The 17758-nt window shown below is 42.5% G+C and overlaps 1 protein-coding gene and 1 long non-coding RNA gene across 2 annotated transcripts in view; one reads left to right on the plus strand and one right to left on the minus strand.

Moving 5' to 3' along the window:
- KLHL15 (kelch like family member 15) overlaps positions 1–17758 on the plus strand; it is a 275248-nt gene that overhangs the window by 183305 nt on the left and 74185 nt on the right. The gene's annotated exons all lie outside the window — the stretch shown is intronic.
- LOC146805211 (uncharacterized) lies at positions 14787–15981 on the minus strand. Its single transcript, XR_014967435.1, has 4 exons — positions 15936–15981; positions 15733–15826; positions 15349–15428; positions 14787–14940 (listed from the first exon to the last, which is right to left on the minus strand). It is a non-coding gene; the product is annotated as an uncharacterized LOC146805211 (long non-coding RNA).

Raw genomic sequence — 17758 nt, forward strand, 5'->3', positions numbered from 1 at the left:
GTTCCTGGCGCGGAAAGTCGTGTACAGAACTGACATCAGCGCGCATGGGTGGTGCCTAAGTAGTCTCCGTGACATCATCTCGACGCCAGCGACATACGCGGAGCCGCACGATGCCGCCTTCCGACGCGCAGGGCTACTGCTGATAAACTTTCTGGATCCAGTCTGACGCCTGGGGATATTCTAAGGTAAGGAATCTATCACTAACTAATGTCTCTTACAGACATATCGTTACACAAGTAAGTAACTTGTGCATTAAGTTGGTGAATTTTGCACAGTACAGCTTAAGCAATACACTCAGCGCTGCACATAACTTGTGCACCATTTATAATAAAAATCTAGCCAGCATTAATGGTGTTCATGACTGCTTACTTGCCTAATACCCAACACTTGCCCGAAATGCGAAATAGGAGACACAATTCTCATGTGCATGTTTTGGACCTGTCTGGAATTATCTGACTGGCCATCGGGAACCCGCCACGTACCGATAGCCTAACCCAACCTGCAAAGTCCAGTAACCTGCTTATTGGGGCTAATGATAAAGCCCCAAATGAAAACATTTGAGAATAGGTTCATAGACTTGGCATTGGTACTCACGAAGAGACAAATAGCAATATCCTGTAAATGTGCCATAGACTAATATGTTAAAGAATTGTTAAAATGGGCTGAAGTAGCAAATGCAGCTATCCCCATGCAACAAATGCAGATAACCGTCCACAAAAGAATAATGACATAGGACAACTTATTGACCTCGCTGATGCAGAGCATGACAGCAGACGTCTTTGATTCAACAACACCTGAAGCCAACCGGGCTGTGCATTGACATCTTAGTGACACCATAGACTCTACTCCTCATTCATATATGCCCCCCTCTACCACGTGCACACACAAGATGGGACACAGTCAGAGCAACCACATCACACTTAACTATGGTACACCCAGTTCTATGCTTTAGATGTTTAACCACACCAAAAGATTGTTGCCTTTCAACACTGGTCTACAATGGTATGAGCAAACAAACTGTGTGATCTAACCTCAATTCAGTTTATTGCATATACTTAGAGGATGGGATGTTTTGCTTTCTCTTTTCAGAGGTAAGATAGAGGTATTTTTCTTTTTTAAGAAAAACAAAATGATTGACCAGAAAATCATATTGCTCCTGGGACTGGGTCAGTTTCATTTAAGTGCATCCTGCGTTCTGGAATTTATTAACGATCTTATTAGTCTTCTTTGATCGCCGTGCAGCGGTTGAGATACAATTGTGTTTTCCCTTTGCTCTCCTCAACACGGTCTCTCACCTGAGTGCTGTCTTTGTTTTTGCTGCATGTTTTCTTCCAGAATTCGTATTGGGGGGGGGGGAGAGCCTTCTGTTTGATTTTTAGTTATTTAGTTCCTGGTTGACCCAACTAGGGATTCTTTGGACTACGTGTTCGTTAAAATGGATTCAAGTGCTGAAAGTTTACCAAATAAAGATAATGGGGTAACCCAGTGACCCTCAGAACCTGGGTAAGTACGTGAAAATAAAACAGTGGTTCTGTTGGGAATACACTTAGTTTAGAATGCACTAAATGCATATGATCAATGTTCCAATACTCATTAAATGCAATTATATATACACACACATATACAACAATTTGAGAGACGCAAAAAACGACTTTCTTTTTGCTGTATTTGAATCCAAACAGATATTCCTTAAAGAATTATTATATATAGGACTAACCAACATAAAACCAAGATAACATACAACATTTAGTGACTGATCGTGCTTGGTGACAAAATGTTTAAACACAAAGCAACGTAAATAACATACATTTACAAAGACGATTACGATTTAAACAAAAATAGTCCAACATCAGAAGCATATACCACAACAACACATATTATTCAGTATTCTAATGGTGGAATTGCATGGACCAATTGAACAGGCAACGTCGACGTTTCGACCCTATGAAGAAGTGCAGCTTTGTACTTATCTAAAGCGGGTCTTCAGGACAAAGAGGAAAGTATGGCAGCCTGGGAATTAGGAAATATACGATTTTATAATCCTAAAGTCACATATAAGGGGATGTCAGCCGACACCTCTCTCAATCGACTCAATCGGTTCTTGAAAGTTATTTAATCCCGGCAAATAAAGTGGTGCCGTCGTAACGATCAACCCAATTTAGTGCATTCTCGATGGACGTCCGATTTCTTTAAACACTCGGCAAATAATGGCATTTATTTGCCGAGTGTTTAAAGACGTTGCCTGTTCAATTGGTGCATGCAATTCCACCATATATATAATAATTCCTTAAGGAATATCTGTTTGGATTCAAACACAGCAAAAAGAAAGTCGTTTTTTGCGTCTCTCAAATTGTTGTATATGTGTGTGTGTATATATAATTGCATTTAAGTAGTAACCAAAAGAGTGGTCTGACCTTGATCCACCTTCGTTCGAACATTATTCACCACCGTAGTGAGTGCAGATTCCGTACTATGGAAATTCCTGAATCCATGCTGGGAGTTGTCCAGAAACCCAGAGAAATCCAGGAAAGCAGACAGATGAAAATTAAGGTGGGATTCGAGTATTTTGGCTGGGGCAGGCAGCAGAGATATGGGTCTGAAGTTTTTGAGCATTTCTGGGTCCAGGGTGGGCTTTTTAAGCAGGGGCTTCACTATCGCCTTTTTCCAGGCTGCCGGGAAAGTACCCTGTGCCATAGCACCATTCATCACCTCCATCAGAGGCGGTAGTAGGGTGTCCCTACATGCTTTCAGCACTTTCAGGGGACAAGGGTCCGAAGGAGAGGCCGACTTTGTCCTGTCCAACAGAAGATCAAGCTCCTCAAGGGAAAGCGGCGGGAAATGGGTGAGGGTCTTAGTGGGATCTCTGGTCCAGGACTCCAATTTTGCGAGGGCCAAGGGAGAGTGAGCCCCCAGGGTACTCCTCTGTGTTTCCAGAGCAAGATAGATATCCTCAATTTTATTATGGAAAAACTCTGAGATTTTATTGCACAACTCCTGTGAGCCCACAACTGGATCAGGCACTTGTAGGGAACATAGGGAGTCCGCAATCTTAAAAAGTTCCTTAGATGATGTGAGAGATGTGGTAAGAAAACTCCTGCTTTTCCTTTATCACCCTGACCTTGTATTCTCGCAGCAGACGTTTGTGTGCCTCTCCTTCAGTGGGGTCCCAGAATTTTCGCTATCTTCTCTCCTGTCTCCTGCAGCTCTGCCTCAGGAGCCTTAACGGCTCAGTGAACCAGGGAGCTGAAGGTTTACGCCTTGCTGAGTACCGAAGGGATGCAGGGGCTAGCACATCTACAGCTCTAGTGATAGAATTAGCGAGCTCTTGTGCAGCCTCACCAGCTTCCCTGGTAGATGAATACGAGATACACCCTATAAACGGAGCAAGGGATTCGTTGGTAATATTCCTATAGCTCCTTTTGGGTTCTCTGTTGATGGAGCTCAGCTTAGATGCACCTGCAGGGGAAGATGCTAATTCTAGAGGCACTGCCAAATGGTCAGACCAGACCAGAGGCAGGGGGGGACCAACCGAGAGTCTCGGGTCGTTAGTAAACACCCCGTCTAGTATATGGCCACCCCGATGGGTTGGGCTGTTCACCAATTGAGTAAAGCCACACGCGTCCAGCGAGTCCACCAAGGAAAGCGTATCTTTAGACCCCAGGTCATCCAGATGAAAATTTAAGTCCCCTAGTATGGTAAGATGGAGTTTACCAAAATAGGGTTCCAAAATTCTAAAGAGCTCACAGTTGAAGTTGGATCTGGGTTCAGGAGGTCTATAAATAAGGATGCCTGTAAAGGATACCGAAGGGGAACAGGAAATAGAAAAGTACATAGCCTCAAAGGAGTCCGAGGGCTCAGACAGTGCTTTAATACTACAGGCAAAGGAAGCTTTTTAAAGAAATGCCAGCCCGCCCCCCCCTACGTCTAGTTCTGTCAAGTCTATGCAACGCATAGCCTTCAGGAATCGCCATCAATAAATCATGACCAGACGAGTCCGAGGCCCAAGTTTCTGTCACAAACACCCAGGAGGGTTTCCTGGCAGTCACAAAATCGTGAAAGGCAACATTATTTTTAATGAGTGACCTGGCATTGACTAGAAAGCCCTTTCTAAGTTGGGTATGGTTCGGTGAAACAGAAGAGGTTTGTGTTATCCCGTTAAGGGAGCAAGAGGGCGATGGAACACTGTTGCAAGTATGGCATACAGAAGAACGTAGAATGCCCTCAGGCGAAAAGCTGTGGTGACAGGCTAATAGAGACGGCTTTAAAGCAATCATCTCCTGGAAGGAGTACAAACATGTTACCTGAGAAGAAGAATGCAAATCCTCTGTGCCCAGCCCGTCCCGCAGCCCGTCCTCAGCGCGGACGGGCGCAGACGGGCTGAACTCCGGCGTAACTCCGGCGGAAATCCGGCGGAAATCCGGCGTCCCCGCTGCGCGTATCCGCTGCGCGTCAGCATGACCCCCTTATGTGTACGTCTAGCGTCCTTGTGACGACTAGAACGTCCGACCTCCATGATGGCGCCGGCAGGCGTCCCTGTGTACACCTAGTATGGCCGCCAAGGTTTCAGAAGCACCGGGAAAAGCGCCTGCCCAACAGCGGTGGTTTTCGGTATATTATGGTGCAGGTAAGTGGGCTCGGGATAAAAGCAGGGGATAATACGAAATTAAATATAACCAAGATAAAAAACTGGATATTTTAAAAATGCCAGAAGTAGGCGGCAAGAACAAACAACAAATTACACAGCGCGCTCTGGACGCTCTGTGTCAGCTAGCAGGGCTCTCTGCCTAATTTACCCCCCTTATGTAGACGTCTAGCGTCCTTGTGACGACTAGAACGTCCGACCTCCAAGATGGCGCCGGCAGGCGTCCCTGTGTACACCTAGTATGGCCGCCAAGGTTTCAGAAGCACCGGGAAAAGGGCCCGCCCAACAGCGGTGGTTTTCGGTATATTATGGTGCAGGTAAGTGAGCTCGGGATAAAAGCAGGGGATAATACGAAATTAAATATAACCAAAATAAAAAACGGGATATTTTAAAAATGCCAGAAGTAGGCGGCAAGAACAAACAACAAATTACGCAGCGCGCTCTGGACGCTCTGTGTCAGCTATGCATTTAGTGCATTCTAAACTAAGTGTATTCCCAACAGAACCACTGTTTTAGTTTCACGAAAGTTTACCAAAAGCAGTTGCTAGGCCGTGATACAAGTGGTGAATTGTTAGTGCTATGCTGGTGGCTAAACAAGAGCAAACATTAAAAAAAAAAAAAAAAAAACAGGGTTGAAGATGCTGGGGTGGCAGTTATGGTTTCATTTGTATATTGGGCCTTGATTTGTTTGATTACAATTAATTGATACAAGGTTACAGGGGAAGCTTTTGGCTTGATATGAGTCAGGCTTGTCAAGTAATGTGTTAAAGTCTTTAATCATGCAAACGTTAGAATGCTTTAAGGTAATTTCTTCACCTCCAAGAAAGGGTCTGCAAAATCTGAGGCTTTAGAAGGGTCATCAGATAGTAAGGTAGGTGTAGTTTGGAGATGGAAAAGCTCTGCACAAATAATGTTTTACTTTGAGTTGCTTCATATCCTTTCTCACCAGTGACTGTTGTGTGGCCAGTGGCTAGGTCACTTTCAGTCTTATTGCATGAACAATTCTTTTCGAATAAATTTTGTCCAGTAGAGAAGGTTCTGATAGATGCATTATCAATGTACTATAATGCATCTCGCAGTTATTTGTACCCATACCCCAAAGACTTCTAGGTCACCTCAGGGTGGTTATCAGTGCTATATAACAAAAATCCCAAATTAAATAAAATAAGTTATACATTCTCTGCTCCCTTCCTTTCCGTCAGTCCTTCACTAACACACCCATGAGTAACTCTCATGTCCCCATCTCCCCTCTATCTGCCCCTTCCCCTCCCACTCCTCCCGTTCCTGTAAAATCTGCACTAAGCATGTTCCAAACTGGTCTAGACACTTTCTTTACCTTAACCTTAAATCTGCTTTTTAAACAAACCTCTAAAGCTACGATGCTCTTCTTCAACCTCTTAAATTATCCTCCCCTCCTCAAATCAGAATGACTGAATGCTTAGAAGAAGAAAAAAATTACATTCATGATCCTGTATTAGAGTGCTGCCCAGACATGCTACTGGTGATAGAATTCTGGTTAAATGATGTGCCATTTATTCTACGTGAAAGAAAATAAAACTATTTCCGGTGACGACATAAAATTCCTTACTCCTTCCTTGCTTTATACTAGTCTGGACAATCCTGTTCCCCCTTTATATCTCTCCAGCACTTCCATATGATGCCTTAAAACTCCTGCTTCAAGTACACTTGCGCAGTTAATGCCCCTCCTAACCATTGACGCCTGTGGTTCCAGAGATCAAGCAATTAAGAGGAGGAGTTAGGGCTCATACTGGTCTAGTGCCCCTTTTCTGGAGGGAAATTTTGCTTATTATTCACTCAGGCGTAAACTGCTTGATCCCTTTAGAGTAGTTGTACCCACCCATGAATTAAGAGCTAAATTTGATCATCTCCTATGCCACTCCACCAAGCTGAAATCCTTATCTGCGTGGAGAGATGGCTTTCAAACTTTGATGGACACATTCTTTGGCGAGTTCATTAACCTCAACATTCAGCAGGGAAATCGGGTGGGTAGATACACACTGATCAATGGATAGGCAGTGATTAATCAGCTGCAAAATTTTAATTTTTTTTATGAATGCGCACCATTGCAACCTATCTCAGGTAACCGGGCAGCATGGTATTATCCTTGGTAGCCAAAAACATGGCCAGCGTGTGTTTCTCCATCTGGTTGGACAATCTTGTCACCAATCCAATCGACTGTGAGTCTTAATCCTTTGTGACTAGCTGAGAACCACACTCATTTCCTCCTTTATCATGTCTAGCTCCAGAGTGGCTTTTTCTTTGTCATCCATTATCGGGAGAGAAATTTACTTAAACTCTCTCATTATTACTCAGGCGCCTCCATAATTAAATTTGTACAGAGATTGGCAGTGCTTGGTGAAGACACTGGCAATATCTGTGGCAACCAGGGCCCTAGTGCCTGCGGTGTTCATTATTACCTTTACCTCCTGGACTCCATGTCATGTTTGCTCACGTGTTCCAGAAGTTTTCTTGACTTATTACCATCATCATATAGGTTTCCTTGTACTCCAATGCAATGAATGATCCCTTGTTGACTCATGACAGATTCTGGTATTCTTCACTCTTAACCTTCACCTGCTCCCCATGTTCACAGCTTAAGTCTCAAATCTGCCTGTTCTCAGGCTGTGTGAGTGTGCTCTCTAAGTCTTTCTTATGAAATACTCCTTTTTAGGTCTCGCCTAGGCAGCGCTTGCGCGGTCTCTTCGAGACATGCTGTATTCAGGATATGTGAATAAAGCTCCGCCTACTTACCACCCATCTTTTTAATTGGCTCCTGTCCCTTGTAAATGGTGGCTTTTCATTGGTCATTAGGCTTTATAGTCCCTCCTTGTTATGTTAACTTCTAGAGCGCACAAATACCCATGGGTGTCTTGGCGCTATGGACTGTAAAGATTAGCCGAGGGCTGGCCACTTATTGCTCAAATAGCAGGCGCGGTGCGTCCATTGGGGCCCACGCCTGCAGCTCCCTCGGTGTCTTTGAACTTAAGTAAACTGAATCAGTTTACTTAAGTTCAAAGACGCCGAGGGAGAACTGACATCATGTCAGTCAGCATGACGTTGGACCGCCCACCCCCTTCAGAGTCTGAAGGGGGTGGGCGGTCCGGCGTCATGTTGACTGACATGATTGTCAGACGGAAGAGGGGCAACAGGCAGCAGCACAAGTGCGCATGAGTGGGGAAGGTCAGCGAATTTTCGCGCCGTGACCAGTCATGCGCACTAGTGTCTGCTCTGGCTGGCACATGCCCATTAGGAGAGCGAGGGTTGAGCAAAGGCTCAAACCTCTGTCTCCTAATGGGCAGGCGGGCGAGTAGTAACCGTGCCCTAAGCCAATCCTGGCGCTGCTGGCAGCGCCTGGATTGGCTGAGAGGGGCTGTAGGCACCAACGGACCCGAGGCAGCGCGGACCTGCTCAGGTAGGATTTTTTATTTATTTTAAAACTCCCCCACCCCCTCGCGACACCCCCCGTGACACCCCCCCACCCCTCCGCGAGCCGCGACTGATTTATATGTTATAAGAGACTCCAAAGCGCAGATAAATTGGAGTCACGGGACGTCATATGAAGGCACAATGATGTCATATGGTCACCGAAATCCAGGGTATCTGCAACATCCTAATTTAATTTGGGATTTGTCAGGATTGGTGTTCTTTTAATAGCTGGTTTGATCTTTCATTCCATAGGTTACATGGCATCTTACATACTTACCTGATGCATGTTTTTGCATTAGAACATGGCAGGCAGTTGTCTGCGTGGGTTAGAATTAGGAAATGTTTTTTGCGGAATCTGATGCATCTCTATGCCATACTAAATATCTACATAAAGTAAGTTACTACTGTCCCTTTGCTATTTTCTTATTTCAGGCTGGACGCGGATGTGAATAATCTGCCAATTTTACATTATATAGAGTTTCATATAAACCATTGCTTGCTGATCTCGTGCTGAATTTCGCCTATCCTGCCCTTCTAGTTTGCCACTGTCTGGCGCCTGATGTAGGTAACGGCATTTTTATATGTTATGTTATATGATTTTTGTATAGCGCAAATCACTACAGGTCTCTAAGCGCTTCTAGAGAAAAAAAAGGGTGAGCCAGTAACTTGTGCAGAGGTATAGCAGCGGCAGGGAGGCAGGAAGATTACGTGGTGGTAGCCGCCTCTTTAAATAGGAAGGTTTTTACTGTTTCTTGAAAGTGAGGAGGTTCGGTTCCCTGCGTAGATGTTCTGGCAGATCATTCCAGATCTGCGGGAGAAGAACCGAGAACGCTCTGCCCCCCTTTGATTTAGAGATGTACCTAGGGAGAGCTAACCTGCATGCCTCAGAGGATCGGAGAGTCCGGCCGGGAATATATTTCTTAAGGCGGTCATTTATGTACTTGGGTGTCTGGCCGTAGATTGCTTTGTGGGCAATACATAGACCCTTGAACTGCGCTCTCTGTTTGATAGGAAGCCAGTGTAACTTATGTAGCAGGGGGGGTGGCATGTGTCTTTCTAGGGAGTCCAAAAATAAGCTTGGCCACATCGTTCTGGACCACCTGCAGTCTCCCAATAAGTTTTTGAGGGAGGCCAATTTATAGGGCATTCCCATAGTCCAGCCTAGAAATGACAGTTGCGGAGACAATGGATTGTAATGACGATGTTGACAGGAGAGGGACAAGTTTCCGCAGTTGCCTGAGTAGGCCAATGCAGGTTCCTACCACTGTGGTGACCTGACAGGACATGGATAGGTCAGAGTCAATTTTCAGGCCGAGGCTCTTTACGACCGGGACAGGTACCGGAGCTGCACCTAGTTCTGGGGGCCAGAAAAGATCACACCAGGGGCTATTCCTTGTTGGAATGATAAGCACCTCGGTCTTATCCGGGTTTATCTGTAAAGAATTGGCCGACATCCAGTTTACAGTGAACCTGAGCAATTTTTTGGCCGACTCCTGAGCCTGACGGGAGTTGTTGAGCCGAAAAAGAAGTTGAGTGTCATCAGCGTAATTGAAGACCTGGCAGTCCATATGAGTCAGGGCCTTTACCAGGGGTTGCAGATAGATATTGAAAAGAAGTGGAGACAGTGCAGAGCCCCAGGGTACCCCGCAGGTCAGTGAGCCCAGGGCTTACTGTTACTGTGATTATCTAGCGCTATTTAGCTCATGGCACTTTAAGTCTTAGCACTTTAAGTACAAATTCCTGGCCTTCGATCAACTTCTGTCTCCAAATTGCACTAATAGCAATAACACATTATTATGTCTGATTTTAGTAGTATTTTGAATTGTCACCTATTCCTGCCCATTCTTCATGAATGTTGTTTCCTCATCTTTCTGTTTACATCCTGATGTAGGCAAAGAACACTTTTTGCTCCGTTATGTACAATTATTTTGTCCAGTCAGTAATAACACGTGGCACTTAATAAATAGGCACTGTAGCTTAGGCGCCTGGCCCTGGTCAATGGTTTTAACTATGTGCATTAACAGGGTTGGAACGCCATTTAGCTTACGTCTATATCCTTAAAGGAATAGCAGCCAGTTCTGCCGCATAAAGTGGGGAGTCGCCTTCTTGCTTTCCAGAGGAGTATTTTGAATAAAAAACGCGCGTCTTTTATTTCTCACAATTCTGCTGTATGAAGTGGTCTTGCGCCCCAGTCGAGTTTAGAAAAACACCGTATTTTGCACGTGCAAGGTAGGCGCGAGCCACGTTTGCCTGTCAGTACTTCCAATGTAGCCGTATGCAGCTTGCAAGAAACACAAAGATTGGTAATCTTTATAGGGTTTAAAGTCTTATATTCCATCAGCCTTTTAGGCAGCCTTTTGGGAAGATACGTTGAAGCAGTGCTTGTTAAAGTCTCACTGTTGACATCATCATGCACGGTCCATGAAATCGGACATTGTGTCAAACTGGCACTGAACACTGCAGTATCTGTTTTGATATTTACAGTATATTCATCATTTTTGCACCTATGATGCTGGCGCATTTTGTTGACACCAGGGATATGGGGTGATTGGGCATTGCAAGTGGGAGGATGAATGGGGCATGCTGGGACATGTAGTATTAATGGGAAGGTAGTGGGAAAGATCAGGGTCAAGTGGCACAAGTAATGCAGCTCTGCTTTAACATACACACGTGTCGATAATTTAATTGGCAGACTTAGTTCCCACGGTCAGCGGTACTGTTTATCTTGGTCTTGAAGAAAGACTAATACGACAAGATGGGATTAAATACGTTACCAGCGCTGCCAAGAGTTTGAATTAGTTTTATTGCTGCATGAGGCATCAGACATGCAGTTCAAAGAAATTAGTCACGGTAAGCATATTTCAATCGATTGTTTTGAGAGAGGTGGTTTTGTTCAGGCAAGGGATTGATTGGTAAACATGGGGTGACAATGTAATTTAACGCATTGGTAAAGCTGTTTCAGGACATATGAGGGTGCACGGACAATGTTGTAGGGCGTTCAACCATGAAAAGTTGTTTGAGAAGAGATATGATGCAGGCAATAGATTATCAGTTAGGTATTAATTTATGCTGTTTTTTATGTAGAACATATAAATGGTTATAAATAAGGCATAGTTTACATAAAGCATGCAGTGGTATATGGTTTTTTAATCATTTTTTTTTTTTTATTGTGTTAGGAACGGAATTTTTATACTGACGGTCTGTATTTTCTATATTGTAGATGCCCCTGACTAAGGGAACATTCCCAAAATGCATTGGGTATTTTTAAAATCATGACTTGGGGAAACGTTCACTCCCTTGTGCTACTAAAAGAAACTGTTGCAGGGTAATTTGAATGTATAAAATGAATTGAAAATATTGTGGATAAAATGTGGCAAGCAATGGATTAAACAGAGCGTAAACAGAGGATTGAAATGAAAGTTCAACTCATTTGATTCATTCGTACATGTGGCTGTGCTGCTTGCATGGGGACCAGCTCCGGTTCCCTTCTGGGTAATCTGGAAATTGACATTTTTTTACAGTCATTAAAATTCATTCAAGTCATATAATGAGCAGGCAAAGCAATATATTAGATTGTGTTAGAGCGGAATGCCACCATTGCAGCTTAAGGGCAGGCCCTGCCTTACTTAACCCCTTCGGTGCTCATGACGGAACGGTTCCGTCATGAGCCACGGTTGAGCTGTGCTCATGACGGAACCGTTCCGTCATGACCACGCCCGCGCAGACATCAGTCAGCACCGCGGGGGAATCCGCCCCGCATGGAAGGGGTTAAAGGCCGTGCTTAAGATGAGATACGACAGGTGCCTTACAGTGCTAACAGATAGCAAAAGGGTATTGTGTTGCATCTGGGAGCTCTAAATGTGACTATTTTGCTGGTAGGGAGGTGCCAAGGACAAAATGCATTTTGGCTTGCTGTGCCGATAACCCTGGCATGAAACGTCAATATTGTGTTGTCTTGTGATAAAGTACAAAAGAGTTGTAGGTCTGTCTCCCCTAAAAAAGTCATGAAAGATCACCAGAATTCACTGTGTCCCTGACTGCTGCTTGCTTTAGTCTCTGGTGGTCTATTTGCTGCTGATAAAGGTTTCTTTAGGCCCCCTCATATATTAAAACTAGTATTTTTTACCATATGGGGAATTAGTGACATCTCTTTATTAATGTAATAACTGCACTTTCACAATTGCTTTATTAACCTACCTGCTTTCTCAAATTTGCTTTAAAATGCACCTTTAGTCCACTCTTTTTTCAAAATTTTCCCGGGGGGAGGGAAGCCCGCCGAACCCCCCGTAGGTTGTTCGGGCTCGCTCGCTGCGGTGCAGTATGCCAATAATTTTACACCTCACCTCTTTCAAATGTCACCAGCCGCCCCTGTCAGATAGCCAAGTTTTTCCTTGTTTTCTGAATGATAGCAAGGTGGGACTGTTCTTGATTTGTAAGGGGAGCGAATTCCATAGTTTAGCCGTGGCCACTATAAATCTTCTATTACCCAAGTTGACTATCTTTGTCCTGGGGATGATCAGACGGTTGGCATCTGCTGAGCGCAGGGCTCTGCTTGGCGCGTATGCCAGAAAAGCTTTTTTCAGGTATTCAGGTACTATACTGTGAACTGCCTTGTAGGCAATGCATAGCGCTTTAAATTTAGTTCTGCTTTTTATGGGCAGCCAGTGAAGCTGGTGCACCACATTAGAAATTGACTTAAACTTTGGAGTACCTGACAGTATCCTGGTGGCTGCATTCTGTATCAGTTGCAGCCTGCTCCGAACTTTTTCTTGGGCATTGATTAGAAGGCCATGGCAGTAGTCGACCTTTGACATAACTAGGGCACTGATGAGTTTTTTCCAGTACTAATCGGGAGGAAAGGTAGCAATTTCTTTATCATCCTTAAGACATAAAAGGATGAGGACACCACTGCGTTGACATGATGTTTAAAAGATAAGATCTCATCATATATAATGCCTAAGTTTCTGGCCTTCTTAACAGGGGTGGGGATTGATCCCAACTCAGCTGGTCACTAGGTCGGAGACCATCCTGGGGCAAGGTTACCAAAGACCATTACCTCGGTCTTATCTGAGTATAATTATTTGCCATCCATGAGCTAATTGCCAACATGCCATCATGAAAGCTAGCTGCCACTGCCTCTCCGTGCACCACAAGCACCAGTTGCGTGCCGTCGGCATAAGACGTGAGACCCATTCCTAAGGATTTGATTACTCGTGCTAAGTCCGTCACATATATGTTAAATAAAGTTGGACTTAGTGACGATCCTTGCGGAACTCCACAAGGGAGAGATAAAACGGATGAGTCGAAATCACCCAATCTGACTGACTGACTGGGTCCGATTAGAGAGAAAAGAGGACAGAAGGGCTTTGTCCTTTCGTCCGATGCCTATGGCTGAGACAGGGTTGATCAAAGTAGCATGAGCCTTGGTACCTACCGGTCTCTTTTTGTAACCTCCCATGAGGACACCCCCTATTACATGTGTTGTGATGCCCTAGACTTTAATTACAATCTCAAGGCACTATTTTTTTTTAAAGGCCTTCAGACAGGACACTAACTTGGTCCTAAACAAGGTTGGCAGTGGTTACTTTACTCACTAGCACATATCACATTTTATTAGACCTTCTATAAATTAGCCCACGTAGAGTACAACCTAACCCGGAATTCATGTAATAATTCTTTTGTCACATTGTCAAAGCTAGTAGTTGTATATATTGAATGTACTGTGGTACTGTCTTGCATGCAATGCATTATGGGTAGGGTGGATTTACCATATTAAAGTTTATGATGCTCACTAGGGACTTCTAGGTGCAGTTTGCAGTACTGCATCTACACATCTCACATTTATATTAGACCTATAAATTTCACTTAATAAGCTCCACCACATAGAGTACACCCTTATCAGAATTATTATAATAATAGTTTTGCCACACTTCAAAGCTATTTATTTTGTATATGGACATAGCTATTTGAATGTACTTGTGGTACTGGCTTGCATGCAATGTATTGGGGGAGTACCATATGTGACCAAAGGTTTGATGCTCACTAGGGGTCTCTAGGCGCAGCTTGCGGTACTGCATCTACACATCTATATTAAACCTTCTATAGATTTCTCTTCATCAGCTCCACATAGAGTACAACCTAATCTGGAATTAATATAATAATTATTTTGTCACAATTCAAAGCTACTAATTTTATATACTGAATGTAATGTGGTACTGTCTTTCATGCAATGCATTATGGGTAGGGTGGATTTACCATATCTTGAAAGTTTATGATGCTCACTAGGGACCTGTACATGCAAATACAAATAATGTGTTGGAACCAATATATACTGAACAATAAATAGAAGGAAAACTTAAATTATTCCTTCCAACGAGATTCACTCTCCAGATTAATCATATACAAATTAATATCATTGACAAAAAGCAGTTTAAGCAAAAGTTTTTTGTGTGTCTATAGGCAAAAAAAGTGTGAACATCGTTTTGTATTTAGCTATATATACATACATACATTAATATATCATTATATACAATACATAATTTTTAAGCCAAAACGTAAATCAAAAACAATGGGAATATATCCTCTATTCCCTATTACCCTATTGGTAAATCTGGATGCTCTCACTTTTTTTTAAAGAGCATTCTGTTTATCAAAGATAGCCCTAAAATAAAGTACTATGAGGAAAACCACTCCGCCCTCTAAACATTTTTTAGTACTTTTTTATCTTTTTTTGAAAACCATTTTAATTTAGCAAGGGCTTCTTCAATTCCTAAAGTCGACGCGTTTCAGCCCAACTGGTTTTGGGCCTCATCAAGACTAGGGTGTATTAGGATGTCTTTCGGTAAGGACCCCTGAAAGATAAATATACATACATATATTTACATCTATTTACATATATATACACATAAACCAATACACAGGAACTTATGGACATATTAACCATATATATTTTTCTTACTCCTCTCTCGAGGTGGCAGTCCATGAGAGTATTTTATTTTTGATATGCACAACTCATTGTCAGAAAGTGCAAAAATAGATAGACACCTTAACACCATGAAAGATATATCACCCGTGACTTAACCAAAGTAACCAGAGGAAAAAATAGAGGAAGCCCCTTTAGAGAAATCAACCTTCTCCTCATCACAAAGTATAAAAACTCCAAAAACTTGTGAATCAAAATGTGCCTAAATGAGTAAACCGAACTATGTAATGCCAAAATTCTAATATTAGGTGGACATCAAAACCAGGTCCATAATTACCAATCTTTTGGAGTAATCCCGGTTTATTAGATCATCTGGAATAAATAACCGCCGGCTTAAATGGATATAACGCAATGGTGCTGCAAACATAAAAGGAAAATATATGGCCGTCTATGTAAAATATATTTTTTTTAAGTAAGTAACCATGGCGCATCGAAAAGTAAGCTAGTCACTTATCCAAAAATAAATCTGCATCAGCCCATTTAATACACTCGTTCAAAACCTAGCCTTTAATCTAATACCACTAGTTCATCAGGCATTAGTGATCATTTGCGGTCTTTAATTAAAAGTATATTCAGTAAATATGACCCAGTATACCATATACTGCGCTTCAGGCACCCCCAATTGGCAATAATCAAAGCTCGGTGTCACAACTGTTCTTACCGGCAAACAATGTAGAAAGTGCACCTTAAATCAAAAAACTCTGCATCACGTAATTGGAGTCACAAGACATTTCCTCCTTGCTCCGTCGTTAATTCTATAAGAAAGTGAACGCATCAAGATAACGATTCCCGATCTCTTATAAAAAGAACTAAACCACTAACTCTTCTTCTGTGACCCAGTAATGAAAAAGGGCTGACTCTTACCGTTACTTTCAGCGCTCTACGCACGCGATGTCTGCCAACTCGCCTCTCAGTTCCGGGGAACAAGTCACGTGACCGGGGCTTGCGTCCTTACAACTATAAAGGCTATGTATTAACACTAAAAACAGACGTGCACTGACACTGAGGACAGACTCAAGTGAATCAATTTCATTAGTGTGAAATTGAGCTTTTCGTGATTCAAAAGATAAGAATAAAACAAACCAAAATAAAGATTTGTAGATTTTTAGAAAACTCGACCCAAAGAGTGAAGAAAATTAAAATTAAAGGTAAAAGAAAATGATATTTGCACCTCATATCCCGCATGTAATCTGCCACTCCGTACATTCTATCTAATCAATGTCTTACATTTAAACCACAAGTCAGTACAATCAATATGCAATTGCCATACAGTAGAAAATTCCTGGTGTCAATATCTAGTTATACTGTCATCTATGGAAGCAAACAAAACTACTTTAAAAGTGACCAGATTTCATCCATTGTGTCGCTGTGTGATATTTTTCAATGAACCTTGCTTCTAGTCTATTCAGTTTTGCTTGTAATTCATAATTTTTGACATTTTGAAGCACAATCAGTACAGACCAATGCATATCATTTTCCGAATGGTTTTTATTTTGAAAATGGTATACTAAGGGCGCTCCCTGAGTTTAGCACTTTATTCTTTATTTATGCTGCAAAATCCGTTTTTTCACTGCTTGCATCGTCTGGCCAATGTAAAACTCATTACATGGGCATTTCAGACAGTATATGGTATTTCTAGAATTACAGTTTGAAAAAACTCTTTGAACATGAGTATGGCCATTGATTTGTTTTGAGTCCTCTGTCAGTCGACAGGCCACACAATTTGGCATCTATAATGGCCGACTACAGGTGGTAAACTCAGTAAGCTCCTTAAACCATTTCTCGGGGTTCTGTAACTCTTGCTGCTCTCACTAGTTGCTGTCGCATATTTTTTCGTTTTTTAAACGCAAACAAAGGCTTGCAAATGCCTAAGGTGTCAATTAATTTCCAATTAGTTTGAATGATTTTCTTGACTATGTTTTCTTTGGGCCATATGTAAGTACACATGTTAGGGGTGTATTTTCATTTTCGTTGTTTAGGAGTAAGTAGTTCCTCTCTTGGCGTATACCACGGTCTTTTCAATGCTGTTTTGACCATTTTATTAGGATATCCACGAGTAATCAGTTTAGTCTTTAAAATTTCTGCATTAATAAAATAATCCTCCTCATTTGTGCAATTCCTCCTAATTTGAAGGAATTGCCCATATGGTAAGTTTTCTTTTGAAGTACGTGGGTGGCTGCTGGTGAAGTGTAATCGCGTATTTCGGTCAGTAGGTTAAGTATATAAACTGACTTCCAAGTGATCATTTTCATGCTGAATAAAGACATCTAAGAAATGTATCCTTTCACGATGTTTAGATACTGTGAATTTTAGCTCAAGTGTTCTCCTGTTTAACCAATTGTGAAATTCAGTCAATTTTGCATCATCTCCTTCCCAAATCATAAATATGTCATCTATATAGCGGCACCAAAATCCAACTTGGATCTTAAATGGGTTGGTGTCGCTATATATCCACCTTTTTTCAAATTCATCCATGACGAGCTTCGCTATCTCAGGTGAAAAGCTACATCCCATCGCTACTCCTATTACTTGTAAGTACAACGCCTCTTTGAAATTAAAAAAGTTATTTTTGAGGCATAAAGTCGCTAATGATATTATAAAGTCCGTTGGGACCTGATGTGGTCGTTCTCTTTGTTCTAGTTTGTGTCATGATGGCTGGTGCCTTGCTCACTAGGGACCTCTAGGAG

The sequence above is a fragment of the Triturus cristatus genome, chromosome 8, assembly GCF_964204655.1.
Source record: "Triturus cristatus chromosome 8, aTriCri1.1, whole genome shotgun sequence".
NCBI classification, from domain to species: Eukaryota; Metazoa; Chordata; class Amphibia; order Caudata; family Salamandridae; genus Triturus; species Triturus cristatus.